The 23,112-nt window shown below is 41.9% G+C and overlaps 1 long non-coding RNA gene across 1 annotated transcript in view; it reads left to right on the forward strand.

Annotated features, from left to right (window-relative positions):
- The window catches only part of LOC131468194 (uncharacterized), a 72,986-nt gene extending 60,921 nt beyond the window's left edge, over positions 1 to 12,065 (forward strand). The window contains exon 5 of the long non-coding RNA XR_009241685.1: positions 11,865 to 12,065. This is a non-coding gene — a long non-coding RNA (uncharacterized LOC131468194). The remainder of the gene's footprint in view (positions 1 to 11,864) is intronic.
- The last annotated feature ends 11,047 nt before the right edge of the window (positions 12,066 to 23,112 follow it).

Raw genomic sequence — 23,112 nt, forward strand, 5'->3', positions numbered from 1 at the left:
TGTTGAAAGAGGCACCATTAAACCCTTTCAAACATATCATCCCACAATCCTATCAACTATTAGAAAAATAATGGCTTTTATAGGCTACATGAAAGTGCTCCCTGCTCACTAAGATTTGGAATATTTTAACCTGTGAGTGAGAGCTGCTTTTATTCAGGTAATTAATGCTTTCACATTTGCCTGAAGCTGAGCTCCTTCAGTGACACACGGGAGGTAATTTCGAGGTAAACATTTAAGTTACATTCGTATCCACCATTTTTCTGTGTGTCAGTCACTCTCGGATCTTTCTCCTCCTCCTCACGGACAAAATTGAGTTGACATAAAGTGAACATTTTTAATCTTTTAGCCTTGAATTATACCAGCCAAGAAGGTTATTGAACGAGGCCGTCGCTGTGCTGCAGTGTTGCAGGATTGTGCAAGACCTTCTCGTTTCTCTTACCTTCACTGGAAAAGAAAATAATCCTTGTATCGTCCGTTCATTCGTACGTACGTGACCTTGCGACCACGACATCCGTAACCTCTGGGAATCCTGACACAGACGTTCACTTGGACTCAAAGATGAACTCAATATATTTTGGTCGTTGAAGGTTAAGGTTAAGTGACCTTGTGACCATGTTATCCTTAATGAATCCTGATAATTTTGGCACAAACGTTCACTTGGATTCAAAGACGATCTTATTACTTTTTCTAAGGAACAAGATAATTTATTTTAAATTTAGTTCAAACGTTCCCGTGGACTCAAAGATGAACTTGTTATTTTGTAATCGCAAACATCTCAGGAACATCTCAATAGAATTTCCTCAAATTTCAAGCGTTCTCTTGCACTCAAAGATGAACTTAACAGATTTTGCTAGTTGGAGGTTAATGAGACAAATCGTGTTTTGATCTTGTGAACACAATGTCCCGACAACATTTCAAGGTAAGTTCTTCAAATTTTGTAAAACCTTCACCTGGACTGAATAGATTTTGGTGGTTTAGGGTTAAATTAATGTGACCTTGTGTTTTTATGAACACAATATATTTAGAAAAACTCATGGGAAACTGCATCCGGCACAAACACTGACGTGGATGCGAGGGTGAAATTATTTAAAATTGGTGGTCAAACGTGTTCCTTGAACATGAAGTTTCTTTAACGTCGTCACGTATGAGTTTCACGAGTTTACCGCACGGGTCAGGAGCGACGCACAACCAGCAAAAGGAAGTTTTAAGTGGATTTACTGATGTTACTTTTCTGAAGGACAAGTTTAGCCAGTGATGGCTGGTAAAGTGAGACGTACACACACATATATATGTATATATAAATATATATTACTTTTTCTTGTGGCACATATTAATTAGTATTTAAATTCTAGTGAGAAGAATGAAGAATGTGCCTGTGGCTATATTTTGTTTTATGGAAACTGCTTGGCAGCAGAGCACAAGAAAAATGCATGAGATCCATCAGATGAAATGTGCATTCAAGAAAAAGATGGAAACTACTGCTCTGAAATATTTCCTTGTTTTTTTATATATAATTTTTTTTTTTTTTTACTTTGCCTTGCCTGAGACGATGGAGGCATAACAAGTTATGTTGCTCTGAGATGTGAGAGGGGGAAAAGAGACAGTGATGGAAGAATAGGATGTGATGAAGCAGGAGGAGGAAGCCTGATGTAAAACAATGTGGCCCCGACAGCAGCTGTGCCGTGATAAACTCTGAATCGATTGTGACACGATTCACTTGTTTATTTGCATTTAGATAGTTTTATCCGCTCAGCAAAGTTGACTCTGACACGTTTGGCTTGTCTTTCCAATAAGAACATTAAAGAGCATTTCCCTCTAGTCTAGTGAAAAAGGGGACGATAAGGATTTCATGCAGAATTATGCAAAGATACAGCAGGTGCTGTAGGATTTAGCATATGTGCGCCTGGTGCGCGATGCAAATGATGACCCAACTCTGAGGCATCGGCAGCCATTAGTGGTGAGCTCTTAACTCGATAACACTCTCTCTTAGATCAGTGCTTTAGGTGTTACTGCTAACAGGGATGATTCAGATGTGCAAAGTGTGGCTGTATGAGGTAATGACACACTCAGCCCGACATGAGTTTCGCGCTCACTTCCAGGACCTAGAATCAACATTTTCGGAAACATGGAATAAACCGTGATTCAACCTTTTTTCCAACAGCAAACTAAAGATTATTGATTTATAATCCGCTCAATCTCCGGGTACCAAAGTCCATAAAGTAAAGTAACAATTTTACATCACAGCACACAGTGAGTTGTTGATCCGCTGCTGCATCCGTCACTAAGTTCAAATGTGTTATTTTGTGACTGTGATGTTTGAAAATGTAATGCAAATTTGCCAAATAAGGCAGCAGTAGACCAGCAGCTACTTTGTCCACATGAGCTTAAAACACTCATTTGTTCTATGGGGTTTGGTGTGGGAGAGAGAGAGAGCGTTTAAGAAACTTGGGTTTCCAGTTGGATAAGGCTGTCAACATGAAGTTGATTCTCAAGATATTGTAGACACAAGCTTGCCTGTTTGAGGCCTCGTCCACATGAAAGTGGAATAAATGTTAACTGTCTTTTTCTTTGTTGTTTTGAAAAGGTTTTCCATAAACATTATTGCTTTTAGGAAACATCTACTTCCACACAAAACCCTTCAAAGTGACCTTTAATGCTACAGTTTCTATGCTAGGCCTGTACATGGTGCTGTAGCGCTGCTACACCAAAACCTGAGAAGAAGATTCATTCAAATTAGTATACATTACAACGTATACAATCACAGAAACGGAGATGGGACACAAGAAGGAAAACGATGAAGATTCACCTAGACTCGTTTTTAGGGCCAGTACGAGTCTACCTGAGTGCTACAACTCAGGTAGCACTGACTTATGTGTTAGCCACTATCCAATAAAAGCTGAATTATCTCCATCTATAGTTTGTGCCGAGGTGGTGACAGGGGACTAAATGATGTGATCATGCACAGGAACCATCAGCTATATGATCTCCCTGAAAAACAAGGCCATTTATCTGCCTCGTTCTCCTCCTCCTCCTCACCTCAGGGTTTGTCCCTCTCTTCTTTTTCTTCCGCCTCATTAACGGTGTCAGAGTATGGATAACAGTGTGATTATTCCTGCCCGGCCAGACTGCTCTTTAACGCCTAGATGTGTCATATCTTAAATGACTCTTGATTGCAGGGAATTCAGCCCAAAGGGAACTAAAAGCACATCGACTGTGCGGTCTTTTATTATCATGTCAGGGACGAAGGAGAGAGGGAGAGAAAGACCCTCCAGCTTTTCATCAGGGACATTCAGACAAAAGTGTACTTAACCACAAGATAGGGGAGAGCAGAGCCAGGCAAATAAGGACGGACATAAGTAGCCTATTACACGAGGGTGAGGCTTTCATCTTTTACATCAAGAAGGTAGAGAAGATAATCACCACTGTTATTCCCCCCCTCTGATGCGCTTGTAGCCACCTATTACCCAGCTTCCCGCTGGAGCTGCAGTTGACGAGGAGGGAGTGCGAACTGTAACAGTATCCATTTATCTTTTGCACGATTTAGCACAACAATTAATCTTAATATTCCACCATATTTGCTGAAGAAAAGCTCATTATTTTGCAAGGAGAAGCAAGCAATGTTTAACGCGTCACATCACAGGAATTGTCCACCTCTATTTGGTCATTTGTTGGGTACAGTTGGCTTAAAGGTGACATAGAATGCTTGAATCACACATATATGTTAGTTATGGAGGTCTAGTTACATATATTAACTTGTTTTCATGGTTAAAATCCTCCTAATCGCTGCAAACGAGCTGATCAAAATATCTCCTCACTGACGCTCTCGTCAGCCGCGCTGTTTCAGACCAAAACCACACCCCCAGAACGTGGACTGCGTTGTGATTGGCCAGCCAACGAGAGCTTTCCCACTGTCCTGTGATTGGCGAGGTACCTGGAAGTGACGTAATAGATAGGCCAGCTCTCAGATACACAGCTCCCCCTCTGGCACGGTGGATGCTCTGCATCTCAGCAGCTACAACGAGAGTAGTTCTTCTTCTTCTGCGGTTGAATGTACGCAACCGGATGTGCCCGGACTAGTGCCCGCACCAGGAGGCGCTACGTGGTGAGAGGAGTGGTGAGGATTTTTGATGACGACATCAAACTACGGAAGTGCCGATCCGCTTCGCAGAGCCCAGGAAAACAATACAACACTATTTTCTCAGCAGTGGCTGAACTGTTTGTTCTGAAGCTTTAGGGTTTCATAAACGAGGTAATGACGCAGATACACACACAAACGCAGCGTTAATTGGAGCTTCCGTTCTATGTGGCCTTTAAAAGAGCTTGAGTGAAAAGAAGAATGCTAAAGAAAAACATGAGAAGGTTCCTTTTCCATTACTAATAAGTTTTTTTTAATAAGAAAAATATGCTTAACCTGCGTTTGAATAGACTCATAGCACCTAGCTGCTAGCAGCTGCTGTAGCTGTGGCATCAGTGTTGGATGTTAGCAGCTAATGTAGCCAGATGGGGTGAAATCAGTGTTGCACTAGCCACAGTTGCCAGATGCTACGGCACTGGTGTTGGACATTAGCAGCTACTGTAGCCAAACTTTGAGGTGTTTGATGCTATTTGGTGATGGAACAGCCACTATAGCCAGACACACTGTGTGTGATGCTAGTAGCTACCGTATCCAGATGCTGTATTATCAGTATTTGACATAAGCAGCTACTGTAGCCAAACATTGAGCCAACTACATTTGCTGATTTTATTAGCGAGTGTGATTATTGTTGGCAGCTGCTGTAACCAACACCTGATTTAGCAACCAACCAAGTCAGATGTGTTTGCTGTTCTGTAGCAGCTACTGTAGCCAGACGCAGTAGCTACTGTGTTGAGCAGATAACTGCTAGCTATATTTTAGCCAGATGCAGTGGCTACTGTTTTTGATGTTAGCGGCTACTGTAGTCAGACATTGTTTTAGCTTCACTTAAATGACAGCAGCTCCCCGTCTCACTGCCTCATCATGCTCCATCAATGCTGATTCACCTGCAAAGATGTTAATTAGGTTAACGAGAGCGCCGCTGTCTCTGTCTTCGTCCAGCTACGTCATTTGTCCCCTATCGCCTGCTCCGGTCTTGTTCCAAAGACATTGAGATATGAGCGAGGGATCGTTTATTGGGTCATTAGTTCTGCTAATCAGCTCTTTAATTACAGGCCATTATAGTGGGCGTCTGATGTGTCTCCTTGGACATGATGCACTCTGACACTTTGTCTCTCACAAACAAGCAGCTACCCTGTAAGTGAACGACGGAGGCTTTAACCTCTGTGTTCAGACAAATGGATCTCACTGTGCTTTCACATTAACCGTCTTTAGAATGTGTATTTTCTTTATTGTGTTTTTTCATTCTTTAGAAACTTTGACCAGATAAGATCACAGCAGATTTCCAAAAAATGTACTTAGACTTGACATTATGTCAGTGTTGCTGTTGCTATGGTGTCTCAGAGCTAGGCCAGTTTGTTGGACACTGGACATATGCTAAGGATTTACTAGCCATTGATCTGCATTCTCTTCTGATCTTGTATTAGGTTGATTTTTCTGTGTAGGCAGTTTGTTACCAAGGCGATCTTTCCACTAAAGGGACATTTACCTGTAACTGCTTTGTAGATCAGCCATAAGGAGGCGCTGTTTCTCTCTTAACTGCACTTTAATTGGTCAAATTCTCCTGTCACAGGCCAGATTAGAGGATAAGTGTCCTGAACTTTCTCCATGGACATCCAATTTTTTAAAGTTATCAGTCGTGGCGAGACCATTTTGAATTAGTAAATGAATCATTTTGAAGATGTATGTTCTTTAAAACATAGACACATAAATCTTTAGTAAAAGTTTGGGTAAAAGTTTAATTCAGCAAATTTGTTTGGGTGCCCAAAGAAATCCTCTTGCAATCCGTCTGTGGGTCCCGACCCAGACGTTGGGAATCACTGATCAAGTCTAGTTTTCTCTCAGATCACTTGATATACATTAAGCTGAAAGGTTATTATGCAATCAGTCATCACGAAAAAGTGTTGCAGGCACCAGCTTTAAAATATTTAGTTTGTTATGATAACCAGACTGTATCGAGTACTTCTGATTCATGACCAGGCACATGAATTAAAATTTTACTTTGAGAGGAGTAGAAGATCATCAAACCTTTAAAAACCAGTGTGATTATCAGAATATGCGTAAAGGATCGTAGATAAGTCCATCATACTTAGCTAAAGTTACAGGAATGGGAGTTAATCGGATTCCTTCTGGCGACCTCCTGCTGGAAATCTCCTCACCTGGGGTTGTGGGTGGCAGGTCTTCAAAAACGTTCCCTGGTGTTTAATTCTAAACTAAATTTAAGCAGCCAGCTCCAAAAGACATTGTGAAACTCATAAGTTAACTTAACTTTTACGTTCTCAGGCTAGCAGTTATTTCCAAATGTTAGCAATACCAAACGAAAACAACCCTCTTGTGGTATGTGGTATTTTGCATAGTGTGTTATGTAGCGTAGCAACATGTCCACAGATAAAAATCGAACAATACAATGTTTACGACTTAAGATTTAATGTGAAACAAATCAACTAGCAGTAGTTTTTTCGCTATTGAGGTTGTCGTGTTGTCTTTGAAGACACAGACTTGTCCTTTTTTTATGTCCTTTCTTTTTAAAAGTCCCTGTCACTTCTCTTTGTCGTTCTATCCAGACGGTGAGGCTTCCTGGTTTGTATTCTGCAGTATCAGTGGTACCATTTTAAACAATAAAAGTTACTGTTAGGACAAAAAATAAAACATGTGGTTCAACTTTTTCAGCAGGGAAAATGCATCATATCACGTTCTTATGGCTTTTTGATTTGGACACATAGGTCACAGAGTATCTGACGGACCTGGGAAACGGTTGAAAGGTTGTTTGTTTTATTTTCTTCTCCAGTGTGAGGTCACGCAGCAGATGGATGTCGGAATAATAAGCAGGATATTGTTGTTTACAGACTCACGGCTCCTGGTGAGTCGGTACCACAGTGATATTGAAAACGCCAGCCGCACCGCAGGAATCTCTCCTCTCATTATTCAGTGTCATGTGACTCTGCTGGACTGTGTCAGGGAAGATACTCCCAGTTGAGATGCTCGCTCTTATCCCCCCCCCCCCTCCCCCCGCGATCCAATTACAATTAGACGAGGATACACAACAATGTCAGTATAATTAATTCAATTATTGAAAAGCCCCAGGCGCCCGATGGTAGGATATGAAAATGACAAAGAGTGCCAGAGCTCCGGGGTTTTTCTTCTTTAAACCCCACTGATATGATTGTTTTTTAAATGCCAGTAGAGAAGTTGTCTCGGGGGATCATCAGACAGCCACGGAGGAGTTTTCTCTGTGAATCTATAATTACACCAGGACGTGTTTTTTTCCTTGTGCCAGTAATTTTCCCACCAAAGACGTTGATATTTGTCCCTTCTTCCACTTTGTGTCAGAGCAGCCTGGTATTGTCTGTGTGGAACTGTGGCTTGTGTGATTGGCAGCGTCACATTTACTCACTGCTGTGATGCAGAATTGCTCTAAAAAGCTGGGGTTGGCAAACTTATTCTTGTTGATAACGTCGGATAATTCCATAATAATCTTTTCTATAGTGATCAAAGAGGGAGACAATTGGCTTATATGTTCCTCTTAACCCCTGTGGAAATGTGTCCTGTAGTGGAAGCCATTGACCAATCACAGAGCAGATGTCTTAAACTTGTGACCCCCTAATCTATTTAATGTGCCCCACCACTTCTTTCAAGTGTATGCAAGTGGCACAGAATGTTATAATGCCATTAAATATGTTCGTTATTACATGTAGTGTATTATATTTAACATTAAGTTACATATATAAACTTGTTTAGTCTTTTAATTACAGTTATTAGGGCCCAAAAAACCTGTTGTTCCTGTTTTTCTCCGACGTTGCGCTCATTTTTGAGGGCTCCTGAAACTCTGGAAATTTGGCACCGAGGTCAGGTCAGGGAAAAATAACAAAATAACAGACCCAGGGCTCTATAGCGCCCCCCAGAAGTTGGGTCATGGTCAGACAAAAGTCAACGAATCAGTACGAAATTTGGTGAGTTTGTCGGGCTTACTCCAAAGTTTCTTGAGGATTTTTTGGGGAATTTTTGACACCAGAGAAAGTGGCCAACAGTTGCGTTAAATGCAAAATTTAGAATTTTTTCTAGCGTGTACAAGTCGCACATAGTTGTTCTGATTGTAACCAAACTTGGTGCACTTGTTGCTCACATGATTCCGAACAAATTTCTAATGTACTTCCCCCAGAAGTTTTGGAAAAACAAAAATGGCTAGCCTATGCATTTGAACAAACTCGTCCTAGCACGTTTGAGCGTAAAACTCGGTCCACGTGTTCTAGACAAGGTAATTAAATTAAATTAAATGTCATCAAACGATTTTCTCTACGTCAAAATGCGTGGCCTCAGAACTCTGACAAAGTTGATGTTGAAATGGCAGGAAAACTACTTTACAATTCCACTTTTTCAAAGCTTTAACGTAAACAGAACTACATGAAATTTCTCACTGTCCCCGAGTTGCGTGGGGCGAGGCCCCCTTCAAGACTGTGAGTCCTACAAGCGGTCCTAGTTTACTTTATTTTTTATTCCATTTTGTTTTCGGTGTAGTCTGTTTTGGTTTTATGGTGAACTATACACCGTTCAATGTCCAAACACTGTTACTTTTTATTTCACAGAAATTCTGTGAAATATCATCATTTTATCGCATATGAAGTGTGTGTGTGTCTGTCCATGCTCATCTGGTGGGCGGGCTTAGGACAGATATTTTAAACCATCTAGAGGTGAGACTCAACAATCAATGGTTAGTTTTCTATCCGTTTTTCAAAGCTTTTTCACCTAGCTTCACCTAGAACATCTGCTTCAAGGTTTGGCGAAACGGTCTTTTTTGTATCGGTTGTATTATTGTTGTCTTTCTATAATTTTCAAATCACTCCGGTCTTTTCACCTCTGAACTTTTGGCTTCAACAACACGATTCCTCTGCTGCTCTCTGGGTGTTTCCTCCTTGTCGGACCATTCTCTGTGTAAACTCTAGAGATGGTCGAGCTTGAAAATCCAGGTAGATCAGCAGACAGAGACGATATCGAGCTGAGGAAAGGTTTGGGTCTTTTCTCTTTTTACACTTTTTCCCTACAAACTTTGTGTCCTTCTTGAATTTGTGACCTTCAGTGTGTACTTTAGGAAAATGCGTTGTGAATGCGAAGAAAAGGTCCTCCTCCACTTATTACTGAAGAGGGATAGTCATCTCAATCAATACGAGATGCTCCAGCTCCTGCACAGATTGACGTGGGAGTTCATTTTCTTTTTTTCTACCACAGCTACGTTTTTATCTCCTCTCCAAATCGAGTCATTTATAAAGGAAAACAGGAGTGGTGCCAGGTCACGGCAGGAAAACGTGTCTTTGAACGAGGAAATAAAGAGGCTTTTTTTTTTCTCATACATATTCAACATGTTTAGTGTGGAAATCTGTGTATTGATCAGGCTGCCTGACCTCCTCGGTTCCCCCACGGCTCTGTTTGCAGCTTACGCGATCACAGGGGCTGCGATGCCTGTGTAGCGCTTCCCTTTTTTCCCTCTTCCCCCCCAGTGCGCCTGACTCCCACCAGCCCCGAACAAAGAGGCCCCCGAGAAGCACGAGCAGCTCCACCTTTGTGTTCGAAATGTTGTGTTTACAGAAATCACTGTAAACCAAGATGTTTACCCGTGAATTATTGTTCGCTTTATCTGATGGTAAACACCCGCGCAGCTCAGGGGAAGGCGAACAAAAGGAGGCAATCTGCGATTCACACGCGGAATCACACGCACCGTCACCTGAAGAAGAATCTTTAAAGTTTCAGGGGCATTAATACAAACATGCATTTATACAAACCTCAGTGTAAACAAGCAGCCCGGCCTGTAAACAGACAGATGTTGTGAGATGAGTCGAGGACTTTTTCACAGTCTTTCAGTAGCTCCCAGTTATCGATCAGTTTGACTCTACGTTATTTGGTTATGGTTTTGTTTAGTAGCAACATAATTGTTGTGTTGTTCATTGTCTCAGCAAATCCAGAGCGAGGGTAGGCCGAGAGAGTAGGTCGATTCTGCGTTCAAATCTGCATACCACTGCAGAACGTTCCAGGTCTGGTCGCTTTTTGGAGCTTCCCCTTACAGATTCAGAGGAAATTTGCGATACCATTCATTCATCAGCACCGCTTTATCCTCACTCATCTCACCACTGACACTCACAATTCCCTTTCTCTCTCCTGGCTGAACATGAGTTTCTTTGTTTTTCAATTCTCGCCATTTGAAAAAAGCTAGTCGCATGTTTACTTGTGTGTGGCACCTTGCCCCAGTGCGAAGGTCATTTCCTCTTCCTCGTGTCCTCTGCTTCTTTTTATGAATATGTATATACAGTATGCCATGATGAACATCATGTCATGATTGATCTTATAGCTGCTACAGCCTTGTTTTCCTGTTTCTCGCAAGGCCCTAACCAAGACCCGGGTCGACGGCTGTGATATTGCAAGGCTGGTTATCCGCTACCAGACAGTAGGGGGCAGTGGAGACAGCCACCAATCTCCCCACAACAAGACCGAAACATCTGCACTATGTACCCTAACTGCTAGCTAACAAATACCGAAAAAGAATGTCTGGATTTGTGCACCTCTTTTAAAAAATGTACAGATAAGGAGGAAATACATGAGCGTCGTTTAGGAGGTGGGATGTATCGGTTGTGAAGATGCTATCGCTAACAGTTATGAAACGATAGGAGTAATAGAAGTTAAGTAGTAGTATAGAAGTAAAGTGATTTGTGATATTATCGCAGTAGTTAATTTTGAAAACAATCTTAAATAAGATCCCCCTTGTGGCAGTTCAAAATAAATCAACAGGGCTGTAAAGGAGTGAAGCAGCATTTTAAGTCACTCACTCACCCCTTACGCTGAAGCATTTTCAGTCTCTAATGAATTTATTACTATGTCATGACACATAATTTGCTAATTTGGTGCCACATTGGCTGCTGATAGATATAAAAAAAAATAATAATAATAATAATAACATTAATCTGCACCTCTGAAATAACAACTTTAGCTCGGGTTCATCCAATTACGATTAACTTTTATGACCTTCCTTAAGGAAAAAAAAAATACTCATTTAATTGTCTTTGCATGCACACATTTGTGACCCAAATTAACACAAAACTGAAGCGCCTAAGGTCAGAAACATCTCCGCAGACACCAGGAGTATTTTAATTTCATCATTAGTTAGTAATACACTGTTTTCTAAAACCGCCGTTTTCTCCGTGATAGTAATACTTCTGCTTCTAATTGGTTAATTGTCTTATCAAACACTATATTTACAGTTTTCATTATTTTTTTACGTTATTTCAACTCGAATGAAAACACCTTTGGTCTAAAGGCCCACAGTCTGTTTCAGTTAAAAGACAATTTTTGCTCAATGAACTTGTAGAAAAGAATCTCCACAGACTCATAATCTTCCATTGTTTTTCCCCTCTTCTCATTTTTTACACATGTTGAAAAGTGTGTGTGCGTTTGTTTACACGAGTCAGCGCTAACAATAAAACCACCGCAGGACTCTTTTCACCAAACAAGAGACCTGTGTAAACCTGGAGAGTGTAACTAATCGCTCCGTGCGGAGTTCAGACATTTCACGGTCTTGTTCACAAATGAAGTCGGGGGATCGTGAAATTAATCACCGCTCTCTCGCGGCTCTCGCCTGAGCTGTAAAACAGTTGCTGCTGTTAAGTAGCCGCTCTTCACGCTGACCCTCTCACCCAATGATGGTCAACGAGTGGAGGAAACCATCAGCTGAAATGAGGTGTCTCTGCAGGGTTCGTGTCTCTCTCTCTACGACTCCTGGAGGAGCTCGATGATCCGAAAGGACCTCGGCACGAAGCCGCGCCGCTCCACATCCAGAGATGGAGCATTGTAGTGGACCAGGGCTCCTGTGGAGGAACGAGTTTTCGGAGTTTCCTGTGGAGATTGGAGATCACGGAGCAGGACAGAGGGATGATCCGTCACAGCAGGTGGAGAACAGGTACGAATCCTCACGAGGAAATACAAACATATGCGTGGTTAATCAATATCTTTGGTCTTAAAACAACAAAATATGAGAGTCAATAGGTATTATATCTTTATTAATTCAAGAAACCTCTATGTGTCCGTCTGTTCCACTCCTTTATATCGTCCAACCTTGATCTACACGTGGATAATTCAAGGAACTTCAACCAACAGTTCACTTGACCGGCTTCAAGTCACTAACTAAAGGTACCAGTGTGGCCATGTAGTAGAAATGCTACAAATTTATCACTTATCATACTGGTACGGACAAAAATAACACCAACAATGAAGCTTATAATGATGGCGCGATTTTATCGCACATCATGATAAAAAAAAACAAAAAAAACACTCACAATAAGTCAATAATGGTGGATTTACATAATCAAAATAGTCATGAATGGGTAAAATTGTCATTCTCACACCTTGTGACTTCGAACGGTCTTTAAATATCTAAATATCTTTGGTCGGGATAGTCTTGAGACTATCGTTCCATGTGTGCCAGCGGCCAAAAACAACAGAAATCATTAATAATGAATTAAACTAATGAAGCAGGTATTGCTTAGTAAATAACACTAAAAACAAGCTTCCAAACAAAAAACTGCAATGAAAATACAAGAAAAGCATTTGAACTAGTATTTGAACTGTTAATAAACGGTTTTACACATTTAAGCTGTTTCCAGGTTTTTTGGGGGGAAATCTGACTCATGATGAGCGCCTCCGATTGGCTGTTCTACTCAACAGCATGTACCTGTCTGTCAGGCTGTAAATCCAGCATTCATATTTACTGCAGATGCTGCAAAGAAACCTAAAAAAAATTAAAATACTTTGGTGCTGGACCTTCATCGGGCAAATACATGGGGCTTCCCATTGCCCTTAAAAATTCATCAATTTCTTCAACAAGCTCACTCGAAACACTTTAAGCACTTACCCAAGTTTAAAAACTCAAAATTAAAATCTGCTCATCATCACAGCCCCCCCCCCCCCCCAAAAAAAACCCCGGAGACAATTATGTTCCATGAACTCAACAAGGTTAATTCTCCTGCTCCTCCGCTTCGTTTGTTATTCTGAGCAGACTGTCATTTTAGCTGTTTAGTTCTTCTGATGATGAAGAATGTGTTTGCTGTTGGTCACACAGCTGGAAGGAAATGAATAAAAAAAAAAACCCACAATGCCAAACAGTTAAAAAGCATTAATATTGTCTTAACTTTTCATTCCATTTTTGTTTAATCTGTCTGCGGTGATTTCCCGTGATCACAAAGGTACGGCTAATTTCTCCGATGGCTGCTTCCTCTCCACTTGTTTGCACATGTCGGACACCTTGTTTTTGAAGAAAACTGAAGTGAAAACAAGCACAGATGTCGACGCCACAAGGCCGCTTTCACGCCATCTACTCGTTTTAAAGCCTCTTCTGGTTTCAGTACGACTCAGGGTTTTTTTTTTCCACACGACGCACTCGTCCCCTGTCTCTCCTCGATAGCGGCGGTCAGTGCGTCCGAGCCGAGGCTTTACCTGGGTGGATTTCCTTGGACGCCGGCCTAATCATCTGGCCCTCCGTCAGACGCCGAGCGGGGCCAAGGCTACGACAGCACAACAGATGGGCCCTCAAAGGACTCGCCACATCTGCAGCAGTACAGAAGGATGAAGAGGAGGGAGTGTGGGTAAAAGAGACAAGAACTAATTTCTCTCATTTCCCGATTTCACGCAAACGAGCTGGCATCCAGCTCTGGCGAGGTAAGTGCAGATCTGAGACTCCAACGCCACCGAGGCGTTCACGCCGCCTAATCCCCGCCCCCACCCATGTGCACGCTGGCAATTAACAACAAGCAACTTTTAAATGATTTAAGGGAATAGAGTGGACTTCAGCACATTATCAACAGTCCCGGTGTTTGTTTGTTTGCATGTCTGGAAATTAACTCACTTTCTTGTGGCTTTAAGTCATCGCCTGAAGGAAAAGGAACAGGCAGTGTGAAACTGTAGCTGCTGAGAAAACTGCTGCAGAAAAGACAGGAAATTCACAACAGGCTTTTTGTTTGTACCAGTAAATAAGGATAATAACCACAATAATGATGATGACAGTCATTTATATGCTCACTCTGTAGTCCTACCGTACTGATATAACCATATTTTTGAGTTTTAGTACCCAGTACTGCTTAAGTTAATAGAACGGATGCCAATATGCAATATTTATTTTCATTTTCTATCCAGTATCTACTCATTTTAAGGTGTGCTCACGCAGAACACAAAGGCAATTTTCAAGTGAATCATGGATGGACTATTGCAAGGTCACATCACACAAAAATATGCTAATTTCTTGTTGCTCAATTCGTAGCATTTCAGCGGCCCTGGTGAGTCTTTAACATCCTCTCGCATCTGTTTGAAAAGACATCATGACACGTTCCGCGTCCAGTTGAATGTGTCTTTCTACTTCAGATTCACATTATTTTGAAAATGTTTAAAGGTGAGGTTTGGTTGGTGAGTAGAAGATTATGTAGGAAGGTAGTTAGGTGGATGCTTAAGGTAGATCCTGTGGGTGGGTAGTTAGGTAGTTAAAGTAGATGGGTACAGTAGACGGATGATGAAGGTAGGTAGGTAGAAGGATACTGTAGGTCGGTAGGTAGGTAGGTAGGTAGGTAGAAGGATACTGTAGGTAGGTAGAAGGATACTGTAGGTCGGTAGGTAGGTCGGTAGAAGCACACTTTAGGTAGGTAGGTAGAAGGATACTGTAGGTCGGTAGGTAGGTAGGTAGGTAGGTAGGTAGATAGAAGGATACTGTAGGTAGGTAGAAGGATACTGTAGGTAGGTAGAAGGATACTGTAGGTCGGTAGGTAGGTCGGTAGAAGCACACTTTAGGTAGGTAGGTAGAAGGATACTCTAGGTAGGTAGGTAGGTAAGTAAGTAGGTAGGGAGAAGGATACAGTAGGTAGGTAGGTAGGTAGGTAAGTAGGTAGGTAGAAGGATACGGTAGGTAGGTAGGTATGTAGGTAAGTAGGTAGGTAGAAGGATACGGTAGGTAGGTAGGTATGTAGGTAAGTAGTTAGGTAGAAGGATACGGCAGGTAGGTAGGTATGTAGGTAAGTAGTTAGGTAGAAGGATACGGTAATAAGTAGGTAGGTAGAAGGTAGGTCTCTGACCACAGACAGATGCAGCTGTCGGCTGCTCAGTGCTACGACTGGGAGGAGTTTACACAGGGATCCGTGCAGCAGGGCGTTGAATGTGTCTTTCTACTTCAGATTCTAAGTAAGTAGGTAGGGAGAAGGATACGGTAGGTAGGTAGGTAGGTAAGTAGGTAGGTAGAAGGATACGGTAGGTAGGTAGGTAGGTAGAAGGAGGATAATTCAGGTAGGTAAAGTAGGTAGAAGGATATGCTCAGACCTTCACTACTCCAGCGTGTGTGTGTGTGTCGTTATTTATCCGTCGCTGTCCACTGACTGATCTTCAGTTCAGGACGACTAGACTCTGGCTCTCTGACCACAGACAGATGCAGCTGTCGGCTGCTCAGTGCTACGACTGGGAGGAGTTTACGCAGGGATCCGCGCAGCAGGGCGTCGAGCCGAGCCAAGCAATTAGCACTCGGATGGACGCAGCCTCTGTGGCGTGTTGACCATCATTACCCGCTCCTGGTCGTTTGTGCTGATGTGTTCCTGGTGAAAGACATCACTCTGCTGCTTCTGCTCAAATCTTGTATTTGTCTTCAGGCTGTGAATATATCCAGGACCAGAAAATATGTTTTGAGGGTTTTTAAGTGTGGTTTGATGACTTTGCTGAGTCATGGAAGCTAGCGCTCACTAAAAAAACATGGCTGCCAATGGTGGCACAAACAAAAACTGCATAAAACCTTTGATGGCTTAAGAACATGTTCTCTGCTATTTCTCACTGTTAGACGGACTTTTCTGTCTGGAAAATGAAGTTTGTGTTGCTTTGTTAACCGCTCACTCTCCCACACCAAATTCCATATAAAAAAACTGTGATTTTTCGCATACATTATTTTGTGACTTCAGTGTTTGAATTCCTTCTTTAGGACTTATGTCACTGACACAAACTCACCACATGGGGCAGTGGGAGACCAGGAGCTCCTGTTTTCCTGCCAGCTAAAAATGCTGTTTTTCTCAATGGAGTTTTGGCACAAAAATGAACAATTTGTTTCCACTCAGAGAAAAACTGTCTAAAAACGAGATAAAGCCACAAGCATGTTCTTAAGATATTGTAGGTTCTTTTTTATCTCCTTTAAGAGCTGTGACTATTTGGTTTGTTTGTATGATTTAGTCTTTTGTTAACTATCTAAAGTCAGTATTTCCTGATGTTTTCCTTTAGCGTGTTTCTGCCGAACTCTTGTAAGCCCGAACAGCTGCATCAGGACTTTATTTATAACGCACCACGTGATAAAACATTACAAGAAACAACCCCAAAACCCATCAAAACATGCCTACCAGTATATAAGATCAGCAAATATTAAACATAAAACAGAGTTGAAACTGAAAAACTGACAAAAAAGCTAAACTATGACAATGAGTCAGCATTTATTTCCTCGGTAATTTGTCAGGAATGAGCCTTAAGCTGTAAACTGCAGCCTCAATATCCTCCCATCAAAAAACAACTGGTAACACACAAGCTCAGGGACTCCGTGTCCGTGTTTGTGTTTTTTCCGCGACAGTGACGGTGACGTCTTTGTGCAGATAAAAATTTAGAAGTGGAACTCGGCCCATCGGGGGAGCATCCAGCAGCGTGAGCGGTAATGATGATGGTTATGAGAACCTGTTTTTTACGAGAGCAAATGACTCACCCAGATGGCAGAGACGCTATAATCGCTCCGTCTCCGAGTCAGAGCTGCCATCTTGGTCCGCTCATTGTCTCCGCTTCCTGCACGGCGCCTTTCCCTCGCGGAGCAATAGCGAATACCGTAATCCGTGATTAGGCGTGTTCGGCTGGCTCGATGGCGATCACCTTCTGTGTCTTCTAATTTGGACTCAGCTTGTGGTGTTGCTAAGTTTGAGTTGCGTGAAAAGGCAAAATAAAAAGGCTCTGTGTGGAGTTTAACTCCCCGTCATTAAGGTAACGCATGTGTGTCTGTGCACGGCACCATCTCCTGGGCCTTCCTTGTTGACTGTAGACTGCAGCTCAAATCAGATCTCATCTGCTTGTCGACATTTCTCTGGTTACAGGCAAAACGAGTAGTTTAAACAAAAAATAAACAAAATGGACGACAGGAGTCTGTCCATTTTTGAGCTGCATGTTGTATCTGTGTTTGACTTCCTGTCCCGCTTCCTGTCGTGAATTGCGATTATTTTTTACTTCAATTCAGATTGCGATATGAGAAGGAATGGCAATTTTTTTATGTAAATTATTCTAATTTACTAGTACTTCTAAGTCTTGATGAGCTGCATTCACTCATTCACACACATCAACATGGGGTTTAGTGTCTTTGCTCAAGGACACATTATAGACGAGCAGGGCCAGGAGTTGAACCCACACCCTTCCAGTTGAAGGACAACTCGTGCTACCACTGAGCCACCATTGCTCAATCCTTGTTTCTAACCTTTTACTTATACTTTTACTTCTAAAACTTCTAAAATGACTTTTGATACTTAAAGTTTAAGACGTTTACTTCAGTAATATTGTATAAAAAAGTAATTTTCTGGTAAAATACTTGTACTTTTAGTCAAGTATCACTTTAAAGGACATCGAATGCTTGTATCACACATATATGTTAGTTATGGAGGTCTACTTACATATATTAACTTGTTTTCATGATTAAAAACCTCCCAGTCGCTGCAAACAAGCTGATCAAAAATATCTCCTCACTGACGCTCTCGTCAGCCGCGCTGTTTCAGACCAAAACCACACCCCCAGAACGTGGACTGTGTTGTGATTGGCCAGCCAACGAGAGCTTTCCCACTGTCCTGTGATTGGCCAGGTACCTGGAAGTGACGTAATAGATAGGCCAGCTCTCAGATACACAGCTCCCCCTCTGGCACGGTGGATGCTCTGCATCTCAGCAGCTACAACGAGAGTAGTTCTTCTTCTTCTGCGGTTGAATGTACGCAACCGGATGTGCCCGGACTAGTGCCCGCACCAGGAGGCACTACGGTGGTGAGAGGAGTGGTGAGGTATACTGATGACATCATCAACATACGGAAGTGCCGATCCGCTTCGCAGAGCCCAGGAAAACAATAAAATCCTATTTTCTCAGCAGTGGCTGAAATGTTTGTTCTGAAACTTTAGGGTTTCATAAACGAGGTAATGACGCAGATACACACACACACGCAGCGTTAATTGGAGCTTCCGGTCTATGTGGGCTTTAAGGTACTTAATACAAGACTGATGAAATCCTGTCTGAGTGACCGAGACGTTGGAATTGTAGAAATCCATGTGTGGTTTGAATCCGCTCTCTGTCCAAAAAAATCAAGCTAGATACAATCTGGATATATTTAAATGATCTGATTTAGGTTTAATTTCATGCTCGTCACGTGTGAAATGAACGATCAGGCCTCCGCGAGCTCTTAAGATAAAAAATGACGGGGCAAAAAATCCTGAAATATGGCTCTTTTCCAGGGAGCCGGAGCCCACTACTTTTTTACAAGGTTAATGAAGTCTGGCTAACTTTAATCATCTGTTTTTGCGACTCATGCGTCTTCATAAAGCATCGCCGTCGTCTCCGTGTCGGCGAGCGCTGCCGTTTTCAAACAGCTGTGCCCAGACGCACTTGTGATGAATCGCGCCCGCCTTCCACCTCCTTCATTTCTCTCTTCTAACGGTGGGAGGATTACCCGTTGTTTCCCTCCAAGCTCCCAGATTAAGAGGAGACAAAAGGTTGGAGCAGAGCAAAGATAGAAAGCGTGGCACGACTGGAGCTTCCTAACGACCTGGACTGAAGGAGAACTGAGTGAGCGCACGGAGGCCTGCTCGCAGAAACACTTCCTGTCTGGGATTAATGAATGTGTACTGAGTAAAGATGGGGCGGCGGCCTGGGGGGGGCGCGGCCTCTTCCCGCCTCCATTTGTCTCTCTCTGCAGTCATTGTGCGTCTCAGAGCGGCCGTTTGTCAGATCTTTGTGGTCGTTCTGAAGCTCGTTATCGTCGTGCTTCTCTGGTCGTTTTACATCTGTAGTGTTTTCATGTCTCTGGTGTGTGTCTGTGTGTGTGTGGTTGTTGGGATTCTCTGTTTGTCCGTTTGTGCGCACGCCACCGGTCTTTCTGTGGCGATCGTGTATCTGTTTGTTGTAGTTTTGTCTAATTGTCGGTCATCTTTGTTGTTTTACGTCCACTTGTGGTATTTTTTGCTTCTCTTTGTTTTTGTGTTGGTCTTCATTGTGTGTCGTTTGGCATCTTTTTCTGTTCATTTAACATATTTTTGTCTCTGTGCTTTGGTTTACCATCTCCTTGTGTCTCTTTATCTTTGTGTTATGTCTGTTTTTTGTGTCTCTTGGTGTCACTTTGAGTTTCTGTAGCTGTTTTGTGACTTTTTGTTTAAGTTATGGGTCTACTTTGTCTTTTTGTGTGTTTTTTTTGTTATTTTGCATCTTATTGTGTCTATTTGTGTCCCTTTGTCTCATTTAAAGCCTCTCTGTAAATGTTCTGTCTCTTTTTGTGTTCATTTTGTGTCCATGTTCATCTGTAATTTCTGTCTCTGTTCATTTTGTCTCTTTTTGCTGTAGTTGTGTGTCTTCATCTTTATGGTGTCTGTTTTTCTGTCTTTTTGTCATTTTAAGTCTTCCTGTAGCTGTTAATTTTCTGTCTATATTCATTTCTAACTCTCTTTGTTCATATTCTCTTTTTGTTGTAATTTTGTCTCTTTATCTTTATGTTGTCTCTGTTTTTTGTGTCTTTCTGTGTTCATTTTATGTCCATGTTCATTTTTAATTTCCGTCTCTTTGTTCATTTTCTCTTTCTGTTGTCTCATTGTGTTTTTTGTCCCCTTTTAAAGGCTCTCTGTAGCTGTTTTGTGTATTTTTGTGTTCAGTTTGTGTCCACGTTCATCTCTAACTTCTGTCTCTATGTTCATTTTGTCTCTTTTTGTCTCTTTGTAGTCTCTGTGTGTGATCACCGGCGAGCGCTAACACGGTGTAACGCAGTGTGAATGTAAACCACAGCTCTGTTTTCTGGGCCTCGGCCACGTTTTGGCTCGTTCTCTAATCCTTCCATGTGTTCAACCCAAACTTTCTCTGAGAAGAACCAGTCGCTCATCAACACACTGATACACACCAGTGCGTTACTAACACACACACACACACACACAGTGCGTCTCTGGAGACGTGAAGCAAAGATTAATCAGTTTATTTCCGTCTCGGCGGTTGAGCGTTGTGTCTGCTCTTACTCCTGACGTCTGGTTGACGTTTAAAACACTCGTGACAGCGACAGCATTTCAAATGTAGCAAAATTTAAATAAAATTAAGAAATGAGGGCAAAGAGGGGGAAACTGATCCATATATATATATTTTTTTTTAAAAGGTTTCTTCTAAACAATATCTCAGGGGCTTCATGCATAAATGGAGCGGAGAGGAAATGAGACTATTTAAGATGTCACTTTGAGTTAGGGGGTGTTTTTCTTTTCTTTTCCTCCACACACCTACACACAGGTACGCCGCTAACAATTAGCCATGTCACACAAAAAAACTGACAAATTTAATTGTAGCCTGTAATTTGCTATGTACCAGCGCAGTGAAGGGATGGGTGTGTGTGTGTGTGCGTGCGTTTCTCCCAACTTTGTGAAAATGAGCAGAAATGGAATTGTTCAGTTTTCATGTCGTGTGCTGTTCATTTCTGCCCTTTAATTAAAACGGAGACAATGATGATGGGATGTGAAATGTGAGTAGGGGAAAATTGTGAGGTTTCAGTTTGTCCTATGCAGTTCCACGACAACTCGCCACTCTACTTATTCTACTCTGTACAAGAGAAGCCGAGTCAACGGAAAAGCTCTACTCTATAATAAGATAAAAAAAGATGTCAACTATTACAAAAAAAAGTGTAGAAATTTTGGTAGTTGCAAATAAATCAACATATAAGCGCATATTAGTGTAAAAAGGAAGAAGAAGAAACTGCCATGGATCAGATGACGTCAGTTGAGGAGTTGGTTGATTATGTTTATGCAGTTTAGGCCTTAAAGCAGAACTATGCAGGATTTTAACCCGCATTTAACATTGTGATGATTAAATGTCTTGTTGATGGGAGATTGGGGGGCTGTCTCCACTGCCCCCTACTTTCTGTGAGTGCCGACACAAAGTCCAGAATCAGGAGAAAAGAGACGAAAATCTAAGGTGAACATGGACAGAAAATTAACACAAAAAGACACAAAACAACAACAGAAAGACTAGAAATGACACAAAACACAGGACAAGAACAAAAACGTATGAACATGAGGACTGGATTTTTTTCTTTCCGAATGGCGAGAATTGAAAAACCAAAGATGCATGAAAAACCGATGGCTTGTGTTTGCCGGCTCCGTAGAGAAAAAGAACGTTTAACTATCTTAAACCTACCTCTGAATGTGTTTTTGTTTGATTAAACACACTCAAGAATAGACTGGAAGCAGTCAGACCTGTTCCTAGCACTGTTAATACCAGGCGTGTTTTTAGGTATTTCTGGGTCTTTTCTGGTTACGATGTAAACATTTGTGCCTGTGATTTACTCATATTCACATTTAAAGCTTCCAAACTAAAGTATGTCACGTCATACATGATTGATTACCACGTTCTTCACTCCTCAGTGTAAGTCTGTCTGAATTTCTGTTTTTGATGTGACAGAGACAAAAATCTCCAGCATCTATCCGCTCTGGTGTTGATATTTAAGGACATTTGACCCTTAACCCCTCGTCTTTACCGCATCTACATCTTCCAAAGGGCGTACCTAATAAACTGAGGGTATATGTGGGTCATTCTCTGAGTAAAGTCTGGTTCATTCTGAGTCAGTGTCCTTCGTGTGAGGTGTTTGAGGTCGTGGATCTGAGCTGAAACAACATGAACTGGGTGGTCTCTTGGTTTTATGCAGAATGTATATTTTCAAGGTTTTTATATCCTTGAGATGAGGCAGTGTATTTTTCTCTCAAGTGTTGAGTCACTTTTAGAAAAGCGTGCCTCTGGAGTAAACTTGCTTGTTAATCATTTTCTGTGCCTTTTCAAAGCCCACAAACACAGTTAAACCTGGCATCACAAAACAAATCCTTAAAGCTTTTGTTCTGTTTGTTTGTTTGTTTGTTTGTTTGTTTACGCTCCGTGTCAGGCGGGGGGGGCGGGCGGTTTGCGCGAAGATTTCGGAGCGCTAAGTGTAACACGAGCGGTGGTGACAAAAACCTTGAAGAACAACAAGAGGAACAAAGGGAAGCAGCGAGACAGCGGAGGGAATATGAGGATTTAGTAAATGCAGCAGAGATGTAAACAAAGCAAAACAAAGAGCTGGAGGAAGAAGCCGCCACAGTTTTATACTAACATGACCAGTGAGGAAACACTGTGTGTGAATGTCTTTGAGTGCTCTCAGACAATCGGGTCAAGTCCAACGATTAGGTCTTGGTAGAGGAACCCCAGGTCAAGTCTTAGATTGGGAGAGTTTATTGGCGTCCTGATCAGATCCTCAAGCACAAACGAAGAACAAGGACATTTTTAGCCACTTAACAAAAGAATTACGCAATAAAATCCACACCTGCTTAAGTCTACAGTATCTTTTTCTGGTTCATAACTGACGTTTGTGTATCATGCAACTCTCCCCGCACCAAACCCCATAGAGAATATGAGCGACTTTAACACAGGAGTTGTTGATCCACTGCTGCCTCCATCACTAAGTTCAAATGTCTTATTTTGCCACTTTTGCATTGAAAATTCTTTGTTCCGATTTACCTCAGTGACAAAAGCTAAAACGCTAAAAACGCTGATTTCCTCAATGGACTTTGGAGCGGGGGGCGAGTTAGTGGTTGACAAACTTAAAGTTTTCAGCTGGAAAACGGCAAGAAGACGTGGCAAACGCATTCTTAAGATGTCATAGACCAAACCTGGAGTATTCAACCGGTCTGTGGAACCGTCAGTAAGTGTTGAT

This window comes from Solea solea, chromosome 1 (genome assembly GCF_958295425.1).
Source record: "Solea solea chromosome 1, fSolSol10.1, whole genome shotgun sequence".
NCBI classification, from domain to species: Eukaryota; Metazoa; Chordata; class Actinopteri; order Pleuronectiformes; family Soleidae; genus Solea; species Solea solea.